The sequence below is a fragment of the Ambystoma mexicanum genome, chromosome 1q (genome assembly GCF_040938575.1).
Source record: "Ambystoma mexicanum isolate Mex_15411 chromosome 1q, UKY_AmexF1_1, whole genome shotgun sequence".
Taxonomy (NCBI): domain Eukaryota; kingdom Metazoa; phylum Chordata; class Amphibia; order Caudata; family Ambystomatidae; genus Ambystoma; species Ambystoma mexicanum.
In genome coordinates this window covers 906716789-906744103 of record NC_090922.1, presented here as the reverse complement: position 1 = coordinate 906744103, position 27315 = coordinate 906716789, and the positions used below count along the sequence as shown (strand labels likewise).

At 46.2% G+C, this 27315-nt stretch overlaps 1 protein-coding gene across 2 annotated transcripts in view; it reads right to left on the bottom strand.

Annotated features, from left to right (window-relative positions):
• AGL (amylo-alpha-1,6-glucosidase and 4-alpha-glucanotransferase) overlaps positions 1 to 27300 on the bottom strand; it is a 973499-nt gene extending 946199 nt beyond the window's left edge. For both annotated transcript variants that reach the window (XM_069641544.1, XM_069641542.1), the window contains exon 1: positions 27128 to 27300. The gene's annotated coding sequence lies outside the window, so the exon portion shown is untranslated. The remainder of the gene's footprint in view (positions 1 to 27127) is intronic.
• Positions 27301 to 27315: the final 15 nt, after the last annotated feature.

Below are 27315 nucleotides of genomic sequence, written 5' to 3'. Positions count from 1 at the left end.
AAATATGGCGAAGGTGAACGCCCTGGCCGTATGCTGGCCAGGATGCTCCGTCGTGAACTCGGACCCCCCAATATTCCGCCTATAACAAGATCGGACGGCTCCATGGCTCAGTCCCCACAGGACATCAACTCCGAATTTCTTGCATTTTATACATCCTTATACTCCGGGACCAATGACCCCCCTATTTCCGAAATAGATTCCTTTCTGGACTCTATCCCTCTCTCCGTTTTGTCTGCCGAGGCTGGTGCTTCCCTGGAGAGTCCGATAACGTCTGAGGAGATCGCCAAAGCCATCGAATCACTGGCATCTGGCAAGGCTCCTGGCCCGGATGGACTACCCATTGAATTGTATAAACAATACAAGACACTGCTGGTCCCGCACTTGTTGGGTCTATGGGAGGAATCTTGCGAAAAGGGTATACTCCCCCCCCTCTCTTCGAGAGGCAGCGATAATGGTTCTCCCCAAACCGGGCAAGCCCCCCTCCCAGTGTAGCTCATACCGCCCCCTCTCGCTGATTAACAGTGATGTAAAAATCTACGCTAAACTACTAGCCAACCGTTTAGCCCTTATTCTGCCCCACATTATTCATCCTGACCAGGCAGGGTTTGTCCCTGGAAGGTCCACATCCTTAAATTTAAGAAGACTCTTTAATGTGATCAGTAGGGTTAGCCCCACCACGCAGGCGGTAGCGGCCACACTGGACATGCAGAAGGCCTTCGACTCGGTGTCCTGGAAATACTTGTGGCGGGTCCTTGTGAAGTGTAAGTTTGGCCACAATTTCCAAACCTGGGTTAAGCTGCTTTATACCTCCCCTTCAGCTAGAGTCCGCACTGAGGACAGATGCTCCGCTCCTTTCCTGATAGCCAGAGGCACACGCCAGGGATGTCCTTTTTCCCCACTAATATTTGCCGTAGCCATTGAACCATTTGCTGACCTGATGCGCCAGGCACATGCCCATAGGGGATTACGCACAGCCGGTCAGGCTGACATAATCTCTCTGTACGCAGACGATGCCCTGCTGTTTATTCGTTCACCTGACATTAACCTTGCTCCTATCCTCGCCGACGTCACTAGATTTGGAGACATATCAGGATTAAAAGTGAATTGCTCCAAATCCACGTTGTTCCCGCTTACTGAGAGTACGTATCCTCCCCCGGATATGTTGGGCTTCTCCTGGTCTCAATCTAGTTTCACATACTTGGGGGTGGAGGTATCTCGTTCTATAACAAAGCTCCGCGAGGACAACTACTCGAACTATCTAACGGCCCTATCTGGTAAGACGTCTAATTGGAACAAGCTCCCCATTTCCTTGGCAGGTAGGATCAGCATCCTTAAAATGGTGGTATTACCCCAACTTTTATACCGTTTCACCAATCTACCTGTATGGCCGGGCGATGCATTTTTTAAGGCCTTTACGGCAGAACTCGAAGTGGCCATTGAAGAGTTCTTTGAACTCAACACTGGTTCGGTGACATCTTACTCCATCCTCTGGGAATCATTCAAGGCATACACGAGAGGGGTGGCTATCTCCAAGGGAGGCGGCATTCTCAAAAGGATCCGCGCAGATATTTCCGTCAGTGAATCTACCCTCGCCGGCCTTGAGGCTCAATACGCTCTTAACCAATCCCCAAGCACTCTTTCGGCCCTGGGGTCGGAATTAGATAACTTTCGTGCCCTGGCAGAGCGTGAGGTCAAATTCCTGGAGTCTCCTGGCTTGGCGAGGAAATATGGCGAAGGTGAACGCCCTGGCCGTATGCTGGCCAGGATGCTCCGTCGTGAACTCGGACCCCCCAATATTCCGCCTATAACAAGATCGGACGGCTCCATGGCTCAGTCCCCACAGGACATCAACTCCGAATTTCTTGCATTTTATACATCCTTATACTCCGGGACCAATGACCCCCCTATTTCCGAAATAGATTCCTTTCTGGACTCTATCCCTCTCTCCGTTTTGTCTGCCGAGGCTGGTGCTTCCCTGGAGAGTCCGATAACGTCTGAGGAGATCGCCAAAGCCATCGAATCACTGGCATCTGGCAAGGCTCCTGGCCCGGATGGACTACCCATTGAATTGTATAAACAATACAAGACACTGCTGGTCCCGCACTTGTTGGGTCTATGGGAGGAATCTTGCGAAAAGGGTATACTCCCCCCCTCTCTTCGAGAGGCAGCGATAATGGTTCTCCCCAAACCGGGCAAGCCCCCCTCCCAGTGTAGCTCATACCGCCCCCTCTCGCTGATTAACAGTGATGTAAAAATCTACGCTAAACTACTAGCCAACCGTTTAGCCCTTATTCTGCCCCACATTATTCATCCTGACCAGGCAGGGTTTGTCCCTGGAAGGTCCACATCCTTAAATTTAAGAAGACTCTTTAATGTGATCAGTAGGGTTAGCCCCACCACGCAGGCGGTAGCGGCCACACTGGACATGCAGAAGGCCTTCGACTCGGTGTCCTGGAAATACTTGTGGCGGGTCCTTGTGAAGTGTAAGTTTGGCCACAATTTCCAAACCTGGGTTAAGCTGCTTTATACCTCCCCTTCAGCTAGAGTCCGCACTGAGGACAGATGCTCCGCTCCTTTCCTGATAGCCAGAGGCACACGCCAGGGATGTCCTTTTTCCCCACTAATATTTGCCGTAGCCATTGAACCATTTGCTGACCTGATGCGCCAGGCACATGCCCATAGGGGATTACGCACAGCCGGTCAGGCTGACATAATCTCTCTGTACGCAGACGATGCCCTGCTGTTTATTCGTTCACCTGACATTAACCTTGCTCCTATCCTCGCCGACGTCACTAGATTTGGAGACATATCAGGATTAAAAGTGAATTGCTCCAAATCCACGTTGTTCCCGCTTACTGAGAGTACGTATCCTCCCCCGGATATGTTGGGCTTCTCCTGGTCTCAATCTAGTTTCACATACTTGGGGGTGGAGGTATCTCGTTCTATAACAAAGCTCCGCGAGGACAACTACTCGAACTATCTAACGGCCCTATCTGGTAAGACGTCTAATTGGAACAAGCTCCCCATTTCCTTGGCAGGTAGGATCAGCATCCTTAAAATGGTGGTATTACCCCAACTTTTATACCGTTTCACCAATCTACCTGTATGGCCGGGCGATGCATTTTTTAAGGCACTACGGCACATTACAAATACATTCCTTTGGCACTCAGGTGCGGTCAGGCTTAAACTTTCTACGCTCACCACCCCGAAAGAATTTGGGGGGTTTGGCGCACCGGATTTCTTGAGGTATTGGGTGGTGGCTCAATCGCAATTCGCTTCCCATTGGTTTAATACCATCAATCCCCCCCCACATGTTCGGCTCGAGAGGCTGTCTGCTGCTGACCGAGTGCTAGGTTCCCTCATTCTTAAACCTACTCCAGCTGACCCTGACTCGGCGGACCCAGTGACTTGCACCTCCTTAGCGCTCACCAAACTTTGGGCCCTTGTTACCACACCTCGGCCATTCCATGGAGACCTACCGCTTTGGAACTTTCTCCCTGATGTATTACCCATCCCGCCTCCAACTGCAACCCGTTGGGCTGAAGCCGGCTTCCAGTCGCTCCGCAATATTTACGAACAGGGTAACTTCTTAGAGTGGGCGGATCTCCCCCCATCCCTTAAGCGCCGCCCCACTGCTTGGCTACAATTCTCTTCCCTTCGCAGGAATCTCAAACTCAGATACCCTGAGTTCCCCACAATACCGCCTGATGACTCCATAGTTGCGGAACTCTGCTCATACCTATCCTTTAAGGGTAAAGTGTCGAGACTATACACACTGGTGCAATCTAGAGCTGTCCCGGCCTTCACTAAGCTGAAGCATAGCTGGGAGGTCGACCTTGAGGTGGAGCTCAACGACGAGAGGTGGTCTCGAATGTGTGCTCGCACTCAAGATGTCTCCTATAACTCAAAATTTAAGCTTATACAGTTTAAGATTCTCCATAGATATCATCACACACCCAAGAGACTGCACCGCATGTTCCCGGACTCCCCCTCCAGCTGTCCCAGATGCGGCATGGAACAAGCAACCTACATCCATATGCTATGGCACTGCCCACTCCTATCGCAATTCTGGATCGAGATTTGCTCCACACTATCAGACATCCTGGGTATCCCCATTGCCCCCACCCCGCTACACTGTCTCTTCCACGAATTCCCCCGGCTGGGCCGGAAAGCCAGGAGACTTGCGGGTCTCTGTATGCTGCTGGCGGTCCGCTGCATTCTGTTATGCTGGCTCCGTGCCAGACCACCTATATACTCACAATGGCTTAGATCAGTTACATGGGCTCACGACACGGAGCAAACCTGGAGTGCAATGCAACATCCGCACTGTCGGCCAATAGATGTCTGGCAAAGCTTCCGGGATTACGTGGCCTCCTTGCCCTCACCTTCATGCACAGCTGGTGTCTCTCCTAAAAATACATAATGAAGTGTATATTATGTTCAACTGTACGATTGATTGCCCCATATGCCGATATCTAGTTGAATCTATGAGCTCATGCTTCACTGCCCCAAATATTTGAACAGTCGTATGTTGTTGTGGATACGTATTTATGTATATTTACTCTTGATGTATTAGCTGCCATGTGGCCGGCCTAGGCCCTGTCTCCTAAGTTGTGTTGTCTAGTCAACAATAAAAACAAGTTTAAAATAAAAAAAAGAAAGATGATAAAGCATTTTAATCTAAGAGAAGTAGGAGATCTGAAAGGTTAAAAAGCCTGAGAAACATTCAAGATCTGGCACTGCAGAGGCGAGAGATGGGCAGTATATCCCTGATGAATGAGTTGTCCCCTATGTCCGTGGCCAGCATTGACTGGGCAGCATATCCCTTGGATCAGGTAGCAATTAGAAATCAAATCTAGCATGGATTACACAAAGTGGGCTGGACAGTACATCCTGGGACTGTGACTGAAGAAATGAAGTGAGCTGGGCACTATATCATTCAGACTGTGATCTTGGAAAGGAGCAAGCTTGGCATTATAACCCTGAGATCAGAGGGAGACCAGTATCACTAAGAAAGGGAACCGTGACACTCATGGTTTCACCAATCTTGACTTCTTTCTTAGGCTATTACAATATAGGAATACTTTTTTCATTTGTAGATTATGACCCTCCTAAAGAGACTAGACATTGAGAAGCTTAATATCCTCACGTACACTTGAGGATAACCACAGATCCAATGGGAGAGCCATAACCTTAGATGACTGAGTACCTGGATACTTCATATTTTAACGCCCCTCTTACTCCAGGATAAGTACACAATTTGTAGCTTTAGGTATAACTCTGGTCCACATAGACATTTATATCAATCTCATCCTGACAACAATAAGCGTTTAAACTATACTTTTCCATCATGTGTTTTTGCGGCCGCCACACCAACCAGGTAGAGGTCTTTAAAATGTATCATTTGTTACTTTGCAATGCAATTTTATATAATATTAAGGTTGGTATAGCGCAATGCGTTCAACAAAACAAAAGTGATGATATACTGGAGGAAATATAGGAGGCCTCATGAGACCCTTAGACAACCAACCCATCTTTTTCTCTTGCTGCAATGTACGAGGACAGCTGCCTATGGATGATATCCCAGGCACCTTTGATAAACACAAAAGGGCATTTCCCAGAAAATGCAAAATTTCGCTACATGGAGTTAAGACATTGAAGCCTGTACCTTATCATCAGAAACTGGTGCAAAGAGGGTATGAACGCTTACAATAGATGTTATTGCTAGGTCCATTCACACATACAATCTCCACTGTCTAACATCTTAGATAACAATCATGTATATGTAAAAGTTGGAAAAAGAATTACAGTGTCCAACACCGATATCATGGGAAAATATCTGGCCAAGAACTTCCAAATCATCTATACCAATACAAAAAGACTCATTTCTATAAACTGAATCATTGTTACGTTATGCCCGAGAGGCTGCAGAAGAGCTATTCATCAGTCTCCACGCTGCAGAGGAGTGGGAGTTAGGGGAGATATAACATGGTGGGAATCAGGTCCCATATATGGTGGCAAGTCAGACAATCCAGATAGTCTGGAAAGAAAGGATGTCTTCAATCTAAAAAGCTAACCTGTATTGAACTCCTTCTTGACCCAATGTCTTTTCTTCTGTTTATTTACACATTAGAAACGACATGTTCTAATGACTGGTCTGTTGATCCTGTCTAGAGATCACCCAGCACCAATTTGAAAGGTGTAGAATACAATAACCATTAATATTTGGCGCTCCAAAATGTTACACATTTGGAAAAATGTAGAATATTACAGCCAAATTAAGGGAAATATGGGAGGACCATTAATGGTTTTCATTCAACAGAGGATGTAGGGACAGTGCATGCTCTCCCAATGATAAAAACTTCTTAGACTAACAGTACACCGATGTATAGACAAGAATATTTCACAGAGAGCAGGAATATCTAAAATGGATAAATAAATAGTGCCTGATTGTTGGACAACTTTACATGTATCAAACTAAGCTGAACAGTTTACAGAAACTTTATTTTAAATAAATAAAATAAAGTTTCTGTAAACTGTTCAGCTACGTTTGATACATCTAAAGTTGTCCAACAATCGGGCACTATTTATTTATCCTATTTAGATATGCCTGCTCTGTGATTTAAATATTCTTGTCTATACATCGGTATATATATATATATATATGTTAATTGTAATCTTGAAATGAAATACTGAGATGGATACAGTGAATATGGAGCAATGCATCATAATTCGGGAAAGAAAAACTCTATACCTTATATGGCAATGTATCATTACAACCAATTGGTTGTTCCACTTACTCACTGTATGTGCACCAATGCTAAGTGATATAAAATAGTTTTAAAAGACTGCAAGGTGCGAGTTTGTGTACAGCAGGCAACTTTTTCATCTGTAGAGTATGTGTGGGCAGTTTTTAGACAGCAAACATAAGTGAACAAAAGCACAGAGGGTGCACTCGAACTCTTAACTGGACCTTGTACCACAATCTCTTCCAGCTTGCGACAGTATGGCAAGAGGTCAGATACTGATATTAAGGTGGAGTCCGGCTGAGTCCCAGTTTGCCCAGAGACTCTCTGTGTGTGTGTTGCTGTGAGGAGCTGCAGCGACCAAAGTGGAGTCCTATTTCTACTTCCAGCTAATTTCTACATATACACTTTTGCCGCGCGGAGCGCGGCGCGGACTCTGGCTGAGTCCCAGTTTGCCCAGAGACTCTCTGTGTGTGTGTTGCTGTGAGGAGCTGCAGCACCAAAGTGGAGTCCTCTTTCTACTTCCAGCAAATTTCTACATATACACTTTTGCCGCGCGGAGCGCGGCGTGGAGTCCGGCTGAGTCCTAGTTCGCCGGGTGCGAACGGGGGCTGGCACTGGAGATGGTTGTCACCCCGAAGGACCCCTCTTCGAATGGGCCTCAGACGCGCCACAAGACGCTGCAGCAGCGTCGGATGCTGAATCCATGGACCGCCTTGCCAGCAAACGCTTCTGCGGCTGTTAGCCAACAGCCACAAGGTAAGCCTGCTGCATGCTCGAAGTCAGTGGCGCCCTTGCCCATGCCTATTGCTCAGACTATCGCCCAAGTGCATCAAGATGATCCCACTGATCCCATTGTCATGCCTGGCCCAGCTGACAATTCTGACACTATCCTTGTCTCCAGTCCATCACGCACGGCAGCACCCCAAACTTCACTGAGACCGCTTGTTTTGCTTTCTCTCACTGATCTTGCTCCGATACCAACGCTGACAGTGAATAGTGTGATGGCGGACGTTCCTTCTTTCAAGAAACTTCCATTGCCTGAAAAGTACTTCTCTCCCTTTGACCTAACGGACGCAGAATTTATAAGCGCCACGTTGGTTACACAAGAAAAAAACAATGAAGACGAAACCCCGGTGGTACCAACCAACTTCTCAGTTGAACAGGTGGGTGTTAGCGATTGTGTACGCTCAGCCTTGCCCGCAATTGCTGAACCTGAACACACCACTACCACGGTTGACTTTAGTGCCGATCTTGCTGTGCAGCCTGACTGCAGTAACGTCATGGCAGATCGGACACCTCCTTCTCTAGGCAACAGTTTACTTGATCCACCGATTCAACCACAGTCTTTAATAGGCCCTGTGTTAAATAAGGATATGCTATCAGCTTCAAAGGCCTCCAAAATGCTATTGTTGAAGATCTGCGAATCAAGCACTTTCAATGAGGCTTATTCTGATCAACATGCCGCAGTCTCAGCATCAGTTTCTCAGATCCCTGGCGGCATGCCTGATATGGCAGTTCTGGCCTTTCCCCTTTCTAAGGCTGATAGGCATGTTCAATTACGGCCACAAAATGGGTCACTTGACGACACTTTATTCCTGCAGGGCCTGAACAATGTCCGTCCGACTACCAACAATCGGGTGCCACCTATGATCCAGAAATACATGGAGCAGTCGATTACAACTTTGTCGTCTCCATCTTCTTTGCCAATTCAACCAATGCTGTGTCCTGGTCCTCAAGATAAAGGAAATGCCTCACACTCGCTGTGCAAAGCGAAACAGCTAGAAGGCAGCAGTTGCGTAGAAAGATCAAATATATCAGCATTGCTGGCCACTCCATCAAAAGCCTCTACTCCTTTGTCTGAGCCTCCAAATGGTCCAACTCCAGTTAAAGATGGTCAGAAAACTCCAAATTCAAAAATTAATCTTTCAGTGGGCGCTGCAATACAGCTGCACAACAATGTGCTGGCGGCTTCATTGCAAGCCATGATCCCGTTTGTTAAACTGTACGAGTCCCTGAATGAAACAATCCGAGATCAGGGGGCCCTGCTATTGAACCTATCGACCAAACTGGATCAAATTGACTCCTTCACTAAGTTCATCCAGCAAGAGGTGCAAGCAGGCAAAGACTCAAGTTCACACTGGCAATCTCATCTCAATGACTTACCTTACAACAGGAGAGACATGACCTTCAGTTAAAATGTCTTTTGGAGGTGTTGACTGAGATTGCACCCTTACTAAATCCAGACCACAGCTCAAAACAGCCTATGGTTGACACGCACAGTTTTGCTCTACCGTTTAACTCTCTCTCCAGGCCGCAGGAAACGAAGCAAAGTGGAGCTTCTTCTGACCTAGTGGCGTCTCAAAAGGACTGCATTACCGTACAATCTATGGCAAGTCAAAGTGCTCATCCCTCAGCTGTGTCTAGTTCATTACATACCTCCGACGGTGTCCCCCTGCAAGCCTTGTCGGATTCTAAGTTGCCAACAGCGGCTGCGGAAGTGCCCACTCAAGTCGAAATGCAATCAACAACTGCCGCAACACCAGCCGATCATCAGGAAAGTGTTCCATTCACATATGGCATTTTCACAGGGCCAGCAAAAAATGGAACAGTTGGCTGCTCTATAAAATCAATTGCCGCCAGCACAAAAGCAAAGCACACGGCTCAAGCCAAATCTGCGAAGCCGACTACAATGGTCAAAAAAGTAAAACCGGCAACTCACTCATCCACGAAAAGTTTTAGAAGAAACCTGACCACTCCTCCGCGGTTAGGTCTCTTCAAGCGCCATCATGAGGGTGCGAATGGTCCCACAGCATCGCAAAACAACGCAATGATGCCACCCCTGAAACATGGCGCCAAGCGGCAACGCTTAAACTCAGATGACAGTCCTTCAGTCATCTCAGTGAAATCAGATTCTCCAGACTTATGCGATCTCTCTACCTATTCAAATTCAAGCGATAATGAAATGTCGCATCCCACCAGCGAAGAAAACCTGTCTGAGTCGCAGTCGCCTTTGAGAGCTGCTCACCTAAGGGAAAGTCGATCTCCTTCGAAGTGGCATGTAGTGCAAGGAAGTTGCTCAACCACTTCAAACAAGGAAGACACAAATCTCATGGTCGCTACATTGAGTCTAAATCCAAAATTCACCACTAATCAACGCAAACAGCAAACCCGCCCTTCACCGAGGTCTAAAGCTCTGCACTCACATCGGCCAAACGACCATAAGTGCAAATTAAGACTACAAAATATCCACAGGGACGACAATGAGCTGAACTTCAATCGAGCAAATGTATTGCGTCTATTCAAACATATTCCACCTCTGCGGCTGATCAACTCGGAAGACACTAAAATCGTTGAATATGTGAACGAACTTTGCTCTGATGCTGTGTTGCTACACATCGATGCTGCTGGAGTACTTAACACTCTGCTCAAAGCAGCTGATGATCTACTGATGTTTGGCTTCGATATCTCTGTTGAACCAGAAAAGCAATCTCGGAGCACCAACTCAGAGCAGCCGGCTCATAGATAAGCCGGTAAAAACCCAGCAGAGGTGAGACCTTTACGCCACAGCATGATTTCTGATGTGAGACCAGGCGACTTAAGTTCTCGACATGAGAAAAAAGTAAGTTATCAGAGAAACCAGATTAGCCATGATTGTGCCAGCAGGACGCCATCTCCTCCATTCTATTGTGGAACCAGGGGTTTGATGTTCCGTTAGATGATGTTTTTCGCTATCTGTCTGCAAGAGACTTGGTTGGTTGATCCACCAATGAGAGACGGTTATGTCACATTGATTAATCCTGTCATTAAAAACACAAAAGGGCGCCCGTGTGCAGGGCTATTGACCATGGTCCGGCTGTCCCAAAACTGGTCTACTCCAATCTGTTCAAATCCAAACCCCTATGTACAAGGATCAATTATGCACTCACGGTCTGTCAATTCAAATGTATTTTCTTCCTTGCTGCTTATCAATTGCTATTGGAACCCAGCGAAAATAAATGAATCCGTCTTCACCACCGCTATTAGTTCGCTAATGGATGACGCAATCTTGAAATACAACAACCTGACAATCATCTGCTGTGGTGACCTAAATGGTTCATGGTTCAAGTTCGATCCACATTCAAACTGTTTTTGTCAACTTGCCTACGAGGAGCTGGGCGCGAAAGAGCAACGTTGGACAAATGTAATGGAGATACATAACTGCTTGATGTTGAATGGTGGGGTGCGAGGTGACACGCCGGCACAACCTACTTGGCATCGCAAGTCAATACACAGCATTATTGATTATTTCTGGGTGTCTAGGAATTTTGAGGAGAAGGTTATCACTCTACACTCCCTAAAATCGACCAAGAGTGACCACATGCTATTAAAACTTGAGTGTCTATTGCCAGCGCCTGACTCTGCGCTCTTATATTCGGCACCAGTCGAGGCACATCCAAGTGGAAATCGCTTAAGATTAAGCGTTAAGAAGATGTGCTCGCTAACTGAAAATGTGATAAATCTGCCAATTGGCGTAGACTATACTCCACTTCCAACTATCAACCTTCATAATATCAAAAAGTGATGCATCTCAGCAACATAAAGGCCATAATCATTGGTTCAGCAAAGAACAAAAAAATGTCTCCAGGTCAATTGTGCGTGATAAAGTCAAAAGAAGAGTGATCTATCGAAATTGGATTAGATCACATAAATTCATTGTTGCTCAAGATCAGGCTGAACTCCTGATGAAGCTGCTGATCACCAAGAACACACGTGACACTTGAAAAATCTTGAATATGGGACCGTCAACAAGCTCAAACTCGATGCTGAATACGATCCCTGGCGACACTTGGTGCAAGCACTTCACGGCAGTGTTTAATAGTCAGTCTAAGGCGCACAAGCCAGTTCCTGAAGCTAAACGAGTGCCTTGGGATGTACAAATGTCGCATATTGAAATTGTCGATGCCATCAAGACGCTCAAAAACTCTAGTGCAGCTGGTCCAGACATGATTAGCAACGTGATGCTAAAAAGAAATCCACAAATTTGGGCCCCTTTTATTCAGTGTCTCTTTCAAAAGATTGCTAGTTCTAATAGATTGTCTAAGTCTTGGCTTACTGCAATCATGATTCCGATTCACAAGAAAGGCAGTTGGGATGCACCTGAAAACTATCGCCCCATTGCCCTCTTGGACTGTATTGGCAAACTGTTCGGCTCCAACCTAAGATTGATGTTGGTCAATTGGGCGACAAAAGCGGGAATTTTGGATGTTCGTCAAACAGGGTTTTCAAAGGGAACAGGAGTGGATGTAAATCTTTCAATCTTAACAACATTGAAACTCGATGCCCTAAAATGAAAAACCAAACTTCACCTAGCCTTCATTGATATGAAGCAAGCATTTGACGGCATTAACCGTGATTTTCTCTGGCCAAAATTAATCAAATGGAACTGCCCAGGGGACATCCTCAACCCAATCATGGCTCTCCACGCGAACACTTCATTTCGTGTTCGCATTAACAAGAACAGCGTTTTATCTGACAGATTTTCTACTACAAGGGGAGTCAAGCAAGGCTGTCCGCTTGCTGCCGACCTTTTCAAATTATTTCTGGCAGATCTCCCGATTCATCTTGTGCAGGCCCACTGCTTTCCTCCAAGACTAAATAAGTCCTTTGTACGATACATCGCATACGCCGATGACCTGGTTATGATCGACAAAACACAGATTGGCCTACAACGCCTTCTAGATTGTCTCTTTGATTACTTAACCATCAATGAACTCGTAATCAATACAGACAAAACGAAAATTCTGTCAATCGGCTCTATAACCAGCAGAAAGGATTGTGCATTTAAGTGGGCTGTCGGCGGCCAGCCACTAATCTCAGTCCACTCGATCCGCTTACCTGGGAATTCAGTTTAACAACTCAATCTGTGAAGAGCAGTGGCTAAAGGATCTAAAACTGAAATCTGCAAGATTAGCGCTTCAAGCGGCTAAGCTCAATAAAAGCTTTGGAAAATTTTCCTTAATTACAGTCCTAACGTTCTACCTCCAAAAGGTAGTTCCCATTCTAACATTTGGCGCAGAAGCCGGCTGGAATATCAGTGAGCAAAAATGGCATCAACTGGAGGGCCTCTTCTGGAGACGTGTTCTCAATCTTCCAGCCTGTGTTTCAATTATTTTGATACGCCATGAACTATCGTTGAACTCCCTCTACACTCACGTGATTTGGAAGTCCATCCTGCTGTGGCAGAAGATGAAAGAGACGGGTGGGGTGCCAGCCTATAAAATATTTACTACCACTAATGACCCAAAATTCAGTTTCTTGCTAGATCAATGGTACATAAGAGTTCAAGATTGGATTGTTGCTACAGAAATCAACAACTTTGATCTATTCTCCCGCCCCCAACTTGTCAAAAGAAAATTTGAAGCTTGGTCATGGATCGTTAATGTTGAAAATAGTACAAAACTTGTGTCATCCCAATGGCTAGGCAACGCACAAAAAAACTAAACTGCCAACCTCAATATTTGATTCAATGCTATTCCCGTTTCTATCGTGAACAATTCCTTCGTTTTCGTTTAAACACCCTGAATTCGAAGGAAATTCTATTTCAAAGGAAACATCCAACTGTAACTAACAATCTCTGTCGTTTTTGCGCTGCTTCAGTCGAAACGTTGAAACATTTAATTCTAAAGTGTTCAGGTATCTGCAACCACCGCTCTGCCTATCTAGGCGAATTCGCCCCTCTGGATGGGGATATGGCGGCATGGTGGCATTTGATCTCCTCTGGACAAAATATCAAACATGTTTGCGCTGTTGTAAACTACCTAAATGCACTCCTGAAGCTTCCTCTTGAACATAAGGGGAGTTCATCCTGAGGCCTCACGAGTCCGCAGACATTTCTGTAAACCACTGTGCCTGCAGTAAAGGAATGAAGAGCTGATGCTTCTGAAACAAAAGTTTTTTCTTTTTGTTAGCACTGTAGTTTTTAATTAAACATTTTTTTTAAAAAGATATTATTTAACCATTTTCTATTTAAAACAAGCCTAAATAGCTTTCAAACCAGGCGTTTATTTTTAAGAGGGATATTTTGCTTTTCATGTCTGTTTTATTTAACCAAGCATATGCTCTAATCCAAAACCAGGTACTTGGGAAAATACAGCACTATACATTGTTATTTCCATGCCAGAGTAAAGAAGGACATCAGCGTTTTTGCAGTGTACTTACTAAACAATTGCTCTGCATTGCAAGAGAATGTTCCTTCTTTTCATTTTTAATTTGTTTATTCATGTATTCTCCTGCACCTACCCATTCATTTTGTATTTGTTTTACTCAATGTTGGTGTTGCGCGTGTCAGGTCATATTATATTATTTAAAGTCGTTTTACGTTGTTGTTTTGCACAAGGCCTACAGGAGCTCTGAAGCACCCAGAAGGTCTTCATTCCACAAAAGTAAGCAAGTATATACATAATACACTTATATGGCACTCTGTTCACGCAAAGAACTATAATGCCCAAAGTAGACCTGCAAAAGAAAGCTGGTTAGCAGGCTCGATGCCCTGGTTCGACCTAAGAGTTCCCCTGTAGCCCTCTTAACAGGACAAGGTAACGGTGATGCAGGTTGAGAAAGATACACAAAGCTGCATTATGGATTACCTTCCCAAACGGTCAGCCGCAGCCCAAGAGGAATCCAGCCTCCAACACCACAACAACGATCCCCATTAAGTTCCTATCAGATCTAAAGAACTTGCAGGTAGGTCGGTTCAAGGCATTACTCTCAGGTAATGGAGGAGGAGGTACAGTTCAAAGCACATCCTCAGGTAATTCGGGGTGTTGGGAGTAAGTAGAACAGCTTTGCTCACATGTTCCCTTGTGAATTGTTGCAACACGCCCAGGCTAGCAATGGCATCCAGGCAATGTTGAAGGCCTCAAAATCTGAGCACCCCTGAGCCAAAGATATCACTATAACATTTCACACAAGACCTATGCCTCCCGAATTAACCTGTTTCTCTCTGTTCACATTCGCTTCTTGTCTTGGCCACTAGGCCTGGTTCTGAATTACAATTCTGGATTTTGTTTAGTGGAAGAAATTAAACATACACATGGCCAATGAAAGATGACAAACTTCAAGGATCTCTTTGGGCACAGCTCAAGTCCACCACAGAGACACACAAGTAATACATATTACTGAAATGGTCCTCGTGTAAATATTCCCTTCTCCTTAGATTTGACCCTCCTAATTTCTGCAATCCTGACCTATGGATCTACATTGATTGGATTGACAAGCACCCTCCTTACCCTGTGGCTTCACCACTTCCCATTCCTCTGCAGACTAGGGTTTACTTGTGCTGCGGGTGCCCAACATACTAATTTACAGACAAGCCATGGCACTTTGAAACCAGTAGGGTGGTGATTTGGCTTAGTAGAAAAAATTGTAGCAATCACCCCTACATGGGACGGCATACAAAGCTGGTAATGGCCTGCCCGATCTAAGCGAGGGGCTCGGCGAGGGCTCAGAAACTTACCTGCCATGTACGCCCCCACCCCCAAGTGGGAATTATTGCTATTCACACCCCTAGGTTCATCAAATGTGCAAATAGTTGTATTATATTTACTTATTTTACTGGAGGCAGGTTCCGCGCACATTGCGGGAGCCCAATCTCCAGTGGGAAAAAAAAAGATTGCGGTCGCCATAGTAAATAGGCATTTCTATGGCGGCACAGGAAGGTGTAGCGGTGCTGGGAGCACAAGAAGGTAAGTGGGGTGGGGGGAGACTGAGATAGTTTGGGGGAGGACTTGGGGCAGGAGAGTGTGGTGGTGGTGATGCCGGGGGACAAAACTGGTGGCTACTGTAAGGAAGGAATGGTATCAAAGAAAGACAGACACGTGATCACAGTTCAAGGGTATTTATTAAACTGTAAAAATGGGTGAGATAAACGCCTAATCTAAACCTAAATCTAATATGGGAGCAAGCTACGAACAAATAATAATAATAATAATATAGTCCTAGTGGAGTCTAGTCAAATAAAAAGGGCCTATACTAAGAAAAACCTATTGCCAATCCTTACCACTATGCTACAAAATAGTGCGGGATAATGTTCACAGAAAAAGAAAGAAGTGTTCTCAAAATGATAAGTCAGAATGTTATGGCCAGGGTCTCCCTTCCCCACGTTTGACGCACGGGACAAGGCGGGACTCGAGCACAGCACACTTCTGGGCTTCTCTGGAGTTCCTTTTTCCAATATCAGGGCCTTCTGTGCCAAAGTCTATTTTATGCAACGTCTCTTGCTTCAGAGGGCTTGATGTATCATTTTGATTGATTTTGAGAACTTTTAACGCGCACCAAGAAGAATAAACTGCATTTGAGCGCAGATGTTAACTATATAACAGACAAGCAGTATGTGTATTAATTGCAGATGGGGAGACAACAATGTAATCACACACAACAAACAAAAGTTCATTCTACTAATCTTCACGTCAGGCGATTACTCTTCACCCAAGGATACCCCTCAGCCGGGCTCTGAGCCCCTTCACAACGTCAGCCTCCTTCAATCGGGCTCAGATCAACAGCTCCTTATGGACATCACTCAGTCGGGCTCACGTTTGCCACCACAATGCAGTTCACTTAGCTGTTCAATTCTGTCTTAACGTGTCAAAGACTTTCGACTGTACAAGGGGTTTTGACTCGACCCTTGTGTGACCACTTTGACATCTCTCGCTGGCCTCCCCTAGGGCCTCTTGGTTCTTGTAGTTTTCTCAATTCAACATATCCTCCTTGTTCAGGAGCGGGGTATTAAGTCGTGCCAGACCACTCTAACCCTAATACCTTGCTTGTTCACAAAAGACCCTTGTGTATTATATTCTTTTCTTTTACGCAAATGTTGTCAGTGCAACTTTGAGCTTAACACAGTCCGGACCACTATCAGTTTCATCCAACTCACCGGCTGAGCTGAACTCGCTGGCTTTTCATCCGCTGGAGTCGGACGGTACCACGGCGGTAAGCTCTTTTCCCCACCCTGGATATCAGTACAGGAGGGCCCTGTGTACCGTTGACATCTGCCACACCAATTGCCAGCTGCAATTCCCGGTTTTACTGTTCTTTTATCAAAGGCTTTGCAGCCCTGGGTTGAAAAGGGCACTGGCAATTCCCTTCTTGTCGTCCTTTCAGTTTCCTCCGCCTTTCTCCTCTGTTTGAACTGCTGTCCCGGAATAGCTGCTTCATCATGCGTTCGCCTTGCTCAAAGTGTGCTCTTGCGCTCTGCATTTTATTCCTGTGGGGAAGGCACAGGGCTGTCAGGTGGTGTAGTTATCGGCAATTGCCCGACACTTGTGTTGGGACATGTCAGGAAAACGGCTCTGGTGTTAGTCTGTTGTTTTTTGCAGTGTGAGAAAGTGTTTGTGTAGGAAAAGGGGGTGGAGGGTTAGTTTCGAACTATCCTATGGGGTCAAAAGGAAGGAGGTACCGTGTCTCAGCCTTCGGTTTCCCACTTCCACTCCCCGAAGAACACCCCATCCAGGAGGGGATCCTCCCACACTGGTGCACCCCCAGGATCTGGATCCAATAGCGATGGTCGTGTCCTGGCCACCTGGATGTTAGATCCCTGGGGACTAGCAGGTGAGACACCTTCAGGTTTCTCACAGTACTCAGGGAAGAGATTTGAGTGGCTGGAGAAACACAGGCGGTACACCGATTGGTTGAGCACCCTTCCCCATGTGCAAATTCTAAGATTATATAACCTAGACCTGGTGTATTCACTTGCTGTGTTTTAAAGGTAGGCAGGGAAGTATTATTTTTCTGAACAACTTTCAAAAGTATCACCATTCAAAATATTAATCAATGTAGAGGAATTGGCAACAATATTAGCTAATTGCTGTTCACAATGTAATCTATATCTTGATTTAGAATCAGGGAGACATCATAGCTTGTGGGGTCAGGGAGATTTTTAAAATGCGTGTAGCAGAGCAGCAGAGAGATGTAGACGTGGCTCTTGGTGCTACGCGAGGCCACCAAAATCCTGATGAAATATACTGGCTAAAAGGCTGATAATCAGTGCCAAAACCACATTGTGGCGTGCAGGAGGGGATTGAGGCCGGCCAGCTTCTTTCCCGGGGAAAAACAGAGCCTGGCAGCAGGCGGGAGCCGTGGCAGTTGAGGAATGCTCCTGCAGCAGCCCCATCTTGCCAGGGCTTTGAGAGAGCAGAGGTGTGCCGGCGGAGCACTTGGAATCGGAGGGTCTATACGGTGGAGGAGTCAGCGGGCAACGTGGGGTGCTGACCTGGACAGAACTATCTCCAGTGGACCCGGGCGGCTGTGGGCAGGAAAGGAAAAACACAAGCGGCACGGCTGCCGGCACCTGGTTGGCGGAGAGGAACGACAACTGCCAGACGAACAAAGGTGCATATCCCCGGGTCTAGGTGCAAGAACCAGACCAGCAGTGGGCTTAATCCTCGGCTGCTGGAGCAGTCCGGGGACACTGACAGCATCTTCAAGGGACACAGCTTCCATCTGATGTCCTGGGAGAGCGGGAGCCTGGCTGGTGCTGCGTATGCTGGAACGGGGTCTGATGTTTACGGACAGAGGCGCCGAAGACCCATGCAATTTAGGAGGGGTGGATGCCATCTTGCCTGCGGGCCGGTAGGAAATAGAAACAGACATGATATGATAGTAGCGCCTATACACAATGTGTTTCAAAACGCTTCAAGGCAAGGGAGGGAACAAGGGAAAATACTGTTCATGGCCTGTAAGACTATTGTTGTAAGGATGTGAAATTAACTATCTTACTCGGCCTGACGACATTTCTGGTAGAGCCAGAGAAAAACTAAAGGTGAGGGAGAGGGGTGCAGAAAGGGAGGGGAAGAACAAAACAAGCAACTGTCGTACTAGGCCTGACAACGTTTCAGATAGTGCTGGAGGGAGTGGATGCGGGGGGACAGTAAGGGGATGGGGGAGCGACAGACGAGGTTGCTATCATACTAGGTCCAGGGACAATTCTGTGTAAGTGCATAGAAGAAAGTAAGGGGAGGAGATGGGGGGGAAAAGGTAGAAAGGAAGGGGAGGAGAGAACAGAGAGTAATCAGTCAAAAAGAGCAGAGAAGCAAGAGGGCAGAGCGAATTCAACTGCAGAAGTCAGTAGTAACACATAATGTTGCAAGCCAGGATACAAGATGAAGATGGGAACAGCATGATTCAGGGCCGCCATCAGTACAAGATGCAAAGGAAGTCCAGCATGAGAGTTGAGAAAGGGTGACTCACTGTGAACCAATGAAGTCCATAAAAGTCAAATCCAGCATTGGCCACAAGACGTGTGCAGTTGCAGCCCAGGTAGACATGGTGAGGGAGCAAAGGAGGATCCCACCAGGACGGGCTGCCACCAACATAAGCAAACTGCTGGGTCCAGGAAGAAATGAGGTTGTAGGAGGCCAGTGATCTCAACAAAAGGGTGGATAGGAACCCAGCGATGGCGACACTACCCCGCAGGCTACTACACAGGATGCAGAATATGAGTAAAGGACTACAGTGGGGAGTGGGAGGTGGACCGTGGCCCACCCAGCATAGTAGACCGGGAGGGAGGCCTGGCCCTGCTGGTTGTCAGGGCAAGGTAAGGTGACTGGTGAGAGAGAAAGGAGACATTGGGGGATCTATACCAGTCACTGAGCAAGGAAATAGGGTCGCCTGAGGGGACCAGGCCCAGGGATTTACCACCGAGTCAGGGTCAGTGAATAGCTATAAAGCAACTGGGGGCAGCAGGGCAAGCATAAGAGTGCAGGCATACACAGCTGGGGGTAGTGAGGATCGCCGTTAGGCAGAGCAGTGGATGAAGTAGATGGAAGGACAAGTGCTAGTGGGCTAGTGGGATGGACTACCACCTCCACCAGTGACATTATGGCAGGACTTTCAGAAGCTTTCCTTAAAGAGTGGGGAGGAGGAGCAGAGAATATCGGATGCGGAGGACGCAGAGAAGAAAAATGGAGAAGCAACTACTAGTGGTGACACAAAAGCTGAAGACCCTGGAAAACCGAGCAGAGGAAAGTGAAGGAGGTCGAGAAGAAACAATCTCTGCATCCTGGGGCTACTAGAAAAAGCAGAAGAACCCTACATGGAACTCTTCCTGGAACAATGGCTCACAGATCTCATGGCACCGAAGGAGCTTTCTAATTTTTCCCTCGATAGAGAGAGCTCATAGGGTGCCCACTGGCAGGCCTGTCCCAGGAACTCATCCACTTACTGTGATTGCACAGCTCCTGAACTATCTGGACAGGGACGCAGTATTGCAGATGGCCAGGGCGGTGGTCAGTCAAAATGTCGGAAAAAAAAAGTCGAATTCCATCTTTTTTAATTATATATTTATTTTGGGGTCCGGGAATAAAATAAAAATGGGTAAAACAAAAAAAAGGGGGGGATTTGGGGGGAACCCCCCATTTCGTATAAAAAAAACGATTGTTTTTGATGTTATCACTATAAACCGGCCAGGGCCACGGGTCCAATTACATTTAACGGCTCCCGAATTGGTTTCTTCCCAGACTACACAAGGGAAGTTCTGCGGGCATGACAGTCATTTGAATCCATCAAGAAGAGGCTGCTCTCCAGTGGCATCAAGTAAGCACTCTTCTTCCCTTCACAACTAGAAGTCTACTATGGGGTGAAGGCGCTCCACATGAAGCGGGGGAGTGGTATGAAACCATGATTCAGTCAGTGCCAGCCCAGAAGGCTCAAAAGGAATCGCAGAGTGCTGTTGGAAGGCGTAACGTCCTCAGCCCCACTATTCCCACAGGACTCGTAAATTTTAGAGGAAAGGGGTAGCTGCCGGAACGGGCAGAGGACAGATGACTTTCTCATGAGGAACAGCATATGACAAGGTTTGGAAGACATGCCCACTCCTGGATACAGATAACTTTCAGCACAGTTGGCCATTGAACTGCAGAGTGCCTGGGCAAGTGCCCACGTAAAGGGCTTCTTCCGCTGTCTTGGAAAAGGCCCCACTCATGTTTGAGCTAGTTAGTCCATGAGAGGTTTGCATGGACTGGGGGAGAGAGGTGCTTCAGTTCGGGGCGGGGTAAGTGCGGGGTGGGGGAGATTTCGGTTTTTCCATGTCCATTTGACATGGCGTTAGGGCGACAGGTGCTTCTGGTTGGGGGGGTTAGGAGGGGGTGGTTCTGGTTGCAGTTGTGTTTGGTTCGTTGTCTAGCTTGGGAAGTTCAGAGCGGGTGGGGCATGACAGGGATCACAGGGTTCATGGGACACTTTGGAATCCGGAGAGGGAGGGGGGGAGGGGTCAGGGAGAAGATCTGCTCCTCTGCATAAGTATTCCTGTGGTCTCCTGCCCCCCGTAACAAACATACTAACAGAATATTAGGGGTTTAGCAGATTTAAGGGTAACAAGCAGAAATCTTTACTCTTTCCTTTACAGGGGGTGGGGGGGATGTGGCGATCCCTAGGCAGTGTCCATATTCTATCTCGATTTCTGTCCTCGAGTATATGGGCATCCATGTGAGCCCGAGCCCCATGGACTGATGCTACATATCCGACAAATTTGGGCGGATGCTCATCCTCACATTGGTTGGGGTGGGAAACCAACGCTAGATCAGCCCCTCTGAAAAAACAGGTATATCACTGAAATCCTAAAAATTGGCCATTTTGTGAGTTGGGAGGAAAGGCCCTTGCAGATGAAGTGCGGAAGGCGTGGCTCATTCCATTTGGTCCACTGCAGGATACCTTCAAGTTACCAAACGAGGAAGGCTATCGACATTTACAACTAACGCATGCCATCGGTTCTCAATTCCCCGCCTTACAGGGGGTTCCGAAATGCTCCCCCTTGGAGCCCAATCTTTTACCTGAACGAATAGCCACTAAAGGCACCTCCACGTACTGATGGCATTCAGATCCCAGGAGCTGTCCCGACACAAAGAGAGGGATGTTGGTCTACTGGAGTCTGAGGAGTGGGTAGAAGCACTCATGTTTATGCAGGATAGCGGAATCGCCGCCAGGCTCTGCCTAATCCAATATAAAATATCACACCAGGCATATCACTCTCAGGTGGCAATGGCACAGTGGGGGTGTGGTGGACAATGTTAAGTGCCCGAGGTGCGGCAGGGTACCTTTTTTCAGTTGTGAATCAATTCTGGACTTCTGGAGGAAGAATATTTGTATACTATCGGAGGGTCCTGGGGGTCTCACGTTCCACAGGACCCGAAAGTGCTGCTATTGGGAATCTGGAGGGGAAGTTGAGTTTACCAGATATGAAAACACGTTCCTCTCTGTAAGGCTGGGGTAAGAGGCTCATAGCTGCGATGTGGGGCTCAGCCAAAAGACCAAGACTTAGCCGCAGAGGTCGACAGATGTGCATCCTTAGAAAGGCGCATTTACAATGCCAGAGGCTGTCCACAGAAATTCTGCAAAGTGTGGGGGAGGTGGATGGGGGGCGAGTGAGGGATAAACAACGTACTGCCCTTGATTGCTGCATTCTTCCCATCATGCATAAGACGGAACTGCTACCGACCATGGTCCCCTCCCTGAGTAACTGTGCCCTTTTATGCGCTCAATGTGATATTTTTATTGTTTTATATGAAAACAATAAACAGATATATTTTTCTTTAAATGTGTGGACCAATTCTTACGTTTTCTGTTCTGCAAATGGCTAATGGTAATGACAAAATGGAGGTTCCATATAGTAGAAGAAACAGCACGCGGTATATTGAGAAGTTTAGGTGGTAATGTCAAAAATGAGGGTTGTATACATGTGGAAAGAAACGTCAGTGCGAATGTTGTGTGGAGATGCTAAAGTCTAGGCTCCAGGGGTTGGAAGATATCAATATTATGGGGGTGGGGCTAACACTCTCTAGTAAGTTTTGGCGTTCAGAAGTACCATGGGATGTCACAAAGCTGAGGTATTTTGGGTTCTGAGGAGTTCCGTGGCATGTGCTGAATGTGTGGGTTGGGGGGGTGCCAGAAGAAGACATGGGGGATTTCAGAAGCGGGGTGGGTTGGAAGCTTTGTGTGGTGCTTGAGGTACGAGGTTTCGGGAGATGGAAGGACTCAGGTGATGTGGAGGTCTGGGTTTGGGGAATTAAGGATTGGTGGGAAGATCAAGGGAGGTGGAGGAAAGAATGTCAGTGGACATGGAAACATTATCAGGGACGGGGGGTCATGAGGGGTCGGGAAAACAAAAAAGTCATCAGGGATCGGGCAGACAATGTCATGAGGGCACAGGGGTGATAACATCATCAGAGGTAGGGGTAGACAATGTCATGAGGTATAAGGGAGGAAGTCAGTGGACAGGCTTTTGCCTGTCCACTGCATTGAGGACCTTGAGTAAATAAATCAGGGGTTAGGAGACATAGCATCGGGGGCTGGAGAGGTACAGAACAGCAAGGGGTGAAGCGGGGGAAGGGAAAGCTAGAGGTCAGAAAGGGGGAGAATGAATGAAGACAGGAGAAGAGAGCGTCAGGGTCTGGAGAGGGAATGGCTGGGGAGGCATGTCAGGGGTTAGGAAGGTAATGCCAGGGGCTGAAGAAGTAGAGAACAGCAAGGGGTGAAGCGGGGGAAGGGAAAGCTAGAGGTCAGAAAGGGGGAGAATGAATGAAGACAGGAGAAGAGAGTGCCAGGGTCTGGAGAGGGAATGGCTGGGGTTAGGAAGGTATTGTCGGAGGCATAGCAGGGAACGTTGTGGGCTGATGTGGTTGAAGACAGCATGTGGGAATGGAGAAGGAGCAGCTGGGGGTGGCGGGACATTAGGTGTTGCAGAAGGAACGTCAGGGGTTAAGGGAATGTTAAGAATTCGTCAAGATATCAAAGATTGGGGAATATCATGTATTGGCAGAGTTTCAGAGATTGGGGAGAATGTTAGTTATTAAATGGGACACCAGGGCTCGACATCATGGATTAATTTAAAGTGGGTATCAGGGATAATGGTTGTGTCAGTGAGTGTGAAGAGGGTATCCGGGATTATGATGATGTCAAGGGTGGGTGAACAAGGCAATTTCTTGGGGCAGGAGAAGTGGGAGGTAGCCCGGGGCGCAGATGCTTTGTCAGAGAACATGATAATTTGTTCACAGACAGCACTCGTAGACTAACTTTTGACCTCAGGCAGGAAGAGCTCTGCTCACGTTTGTATATTAAATGTGAAAAAAACAAGCAAATATAGAAGTGGGTTGGCACAGGGCATGTCAAATATTTTTTTTAACTACCTGTGTTTCCAAAAACCTTTTAAATTAGGAAGGAATTAAAAGTGAAGGGCTGCAGACACAGAATTGAGTCTGTAATTGGGAGTCATTATTGTTAATAGGCTGTATAATAAGGGGTGCAAACGTTGGATGATTAGAAAAGAGATTAGTGCATAACATGCTATTTTTGCATAAAACAATGACTACAAGCAGGTGACATCACAATGCCTTTTGTTTCACTGTGCTCCTTTAAATCTTCACAGTGCAGCTGTAATACCCAGAGATAGTTTAGCGTCCCTTTAACACATATCTGCAACTTGCCCACGGGTGTATACCCAAAGGGCTATTAAAATTAACTTTGCTCATATAAGAAAGCACGAAAATGAAAATCATGCAAAGTAATGAAGGAATCTATACCCGTGACAGAAATGTACAGAGGACTAAAACGGGGGCGGCGGGTTGGGGGAGAGGGGGGCGCCCCCAACCAGTTTGTTTAATCTTCACATGGTGGACATAGAAATGGACCCTCCCAATTTTGGGCGCATTGAACTTGGTTGGCTGGCCTATGGAGATGACCTGTTGATTCTTGTTTGCACTCCTGTTGGCTTATAAAGAAGCTTAAAGGCATTCAGTAATCATGGGAGACTAGCCATCTAGCTTTAAATGAGAACAAGCCAAATTTTAGCAGATTTTGCAGAACTTGTTCTAAATACAAAAAAAGACGTCTGGTATTTGGAAGATAGACATGCCACTTGAAGAAAAAGAACAATTAATTTACTTGGGGGTTTACATTACAAATTCTATTTTTTAGAAACGGCAACAGAAAAAGATAACAACTAACATATTACAGATGCTAGTGAAAATTCAAAAGATTTAAACACAGAGGCGTCTGTGCAGCCACTCAGGGTGCAAAATGTGCATTTGCTATTTAAACATGATTCTCCGAGATTAAGAAATGGGGTGCTATATGTATGTATGTATAGAAATCGGGTGGCGAGTGACTTTTTTTGGCTGGCGAGAAGCTTGCAACTTGAATTTCTGCCCCTGAATAAGCCACTAATAATGTGTTACAGGCGGAAGGCAGCTCCCAAAATCCTTTATGGTATTGAAGTAGTATCAAGGGCATGTCAAATTTGGTGCGATTATTTTGGAAGGGTGGGTTTGGAAATATCTGCTGGGCTTACCCCCTAGTTTACCCATCAGGCATGAGTGGAGTTGGATTTGACCTCACTTCATACAGCTGCTAAGATTAGAAGATGCTCAATATATTTAAATATTGTATATTCACAGGTTAACTTATTATTGGCACAAATGTGTTTCAGTTCCAGATGGAACACTTACTCTTATTTTAGATCTGAATGTGATATTCAATAGGCTTGGTTTTTCATTGGCATTCACCAAAGTAACACACTGGCATACTGGGGAGTATAAGGAAAAACTGATTTCATAGCGATTGGTTAATTAGTCGTTCTTATTTAGAATATAAATACATTGTGTTGGAGTATGTGAGGTTTCCCCCAAATGTCGACCATGTCAGAGTGTTAAAATATCCTGAAAGAAAAGGGGCAAACCTGTTTATGTGATTTAGATTCAATGTGCTTCAAACACATGACATTTTAGGATTTGTGGTCTAAGGTGCCATGGTTCCAGCAGATTTCTTGTTTTTTCTAAGACAGCTTACAGCTTTGGATATGTGTGTAAGGTTTTGATATGCATATATTTAGAGATTGGAAGATATGTGACCCAGTGGCTAGATTAATGCACACGTGGTTGAAATCTCAGCTTCACACCGTAAATCTGAACAAATCATGTAATGTCAATGTGCCCTATCAGACACAATTTGAAGTCCCTTAAAAAAATAAAACTCACCTGTGGTTTACTAGACTAAAGTGCATCATTGACCAAGTTTTTCACTTGAAAATTAAAATGTTTCCTTTTTGCAACGTATTCACCATACAAAGAAATATTTGCGGTTTCCAAATGTGTGGGTCACCACGAGGATTTTGATTACAGTTCTGTTTTCAATGGATAAAATGAGTTTCAGTAAATTAAAATTAACATATTCATGTTTTTTTTAATTCATGAAGAAAGCCTACTAGCTCGAGTTATTCTTCCAATTGAGAGCAGCATTAAACACTTTTCCAGCAGCACAATGTAGGCGAGTGAGCTTTAAAGAAAGAAAAATGCATGAGGTAATAAAAGTGAATTATGTTTTGCAATATTGTGCCCCTTCGATATGTTATAAAGATATTGCAAGTCATCGAGGAGTTCCCGGGATCAAATAGAGGAACATGACCACCCAAACAGCTTCAACATTGTGTAAGCATGCCTACTTATTCATTATTTTTGACAATAAAAACACCTCTGTCCATAAAATATCGAAAATATGAGATATTAAAAAGTCATTTCAGCAATAGATATTCTTAAATGACAAACACTGACACATACTCCTACCAACTACGCCTGAGAAGATATGTGGTCAAGTGCTTAAATTGCAAACCGGTTTCAAGCACTTCACTAAAGTGTGTGATCTTGAGCAAATAATTCTCACTGTGCCTTATCTGCATATTTGTATGTGTAAGCCCTGCTTTTGGCTTGGACGTATGATGATCTAATAATTAAACAGAACACATCAGTGCAGGATTATTTACACTTTCCCATATGAAAAATAATTAGAGATGCTGATAGTAAGTTGCAATTGAGCTGTTATTTTTCAGATTCCTAATATTAAATGTTCATTTGATGTGACTGGGTGTAGAGGAAGAGTTCGAGCACCGCAGGGCCACAGCAATCTCAGAATGTTTGATCTGCAAACGTAGGCAGGTCTGAAAGTACCTGGTAGTGTATTGGGCGCTGCGGTGATGTCTGGATTTGGTGTATGCTGGGGGCTGTCAGGCACTGGAATTGTCAGAAGATGAGGAGACCGCAGGGGGGTAGGACAGAGCTCTGGGGTGGCGGTGTCGCATCCATAAGGTGGGAGGAGTCAAACATTGTAGTGATGGGGAACTGTCAGGGTTTGTGGAAAGACCTCTAATTTCACAGGTCGAAGCTGCCTCAGCTCAGCGAATGCCTTCACCTGCTTCTCTGTTGGAGAGTGCGAAATGCCTGTACTAAGAGAGAGTGAATGCGTGCGGACAAGATATGAAGGTCGCAGCGCATGAGAAACAAGCAGCAGGTGTTGTTCGCGATCCTGCTTTGCATTCTAAGTATAAATAGCCCCCCTCTATATTGGCGTACTCCCGTACTCACCGGTATGCAGTTGTGGGACGTGCGCTCAGTCAGATAGTGCTAAACAGCAGCAGGCCTGTGCAACCACTGAACGAGTTCCAGCCCCGACCCTCCTTGGGGCGGTGCTAAAGCCCATATGAGGCAAATGAAAGGCCTAGACAAGCCGAGGGGGCGGACTCTGTTCGTAGTGGGTGGAGCACTCCTACCTC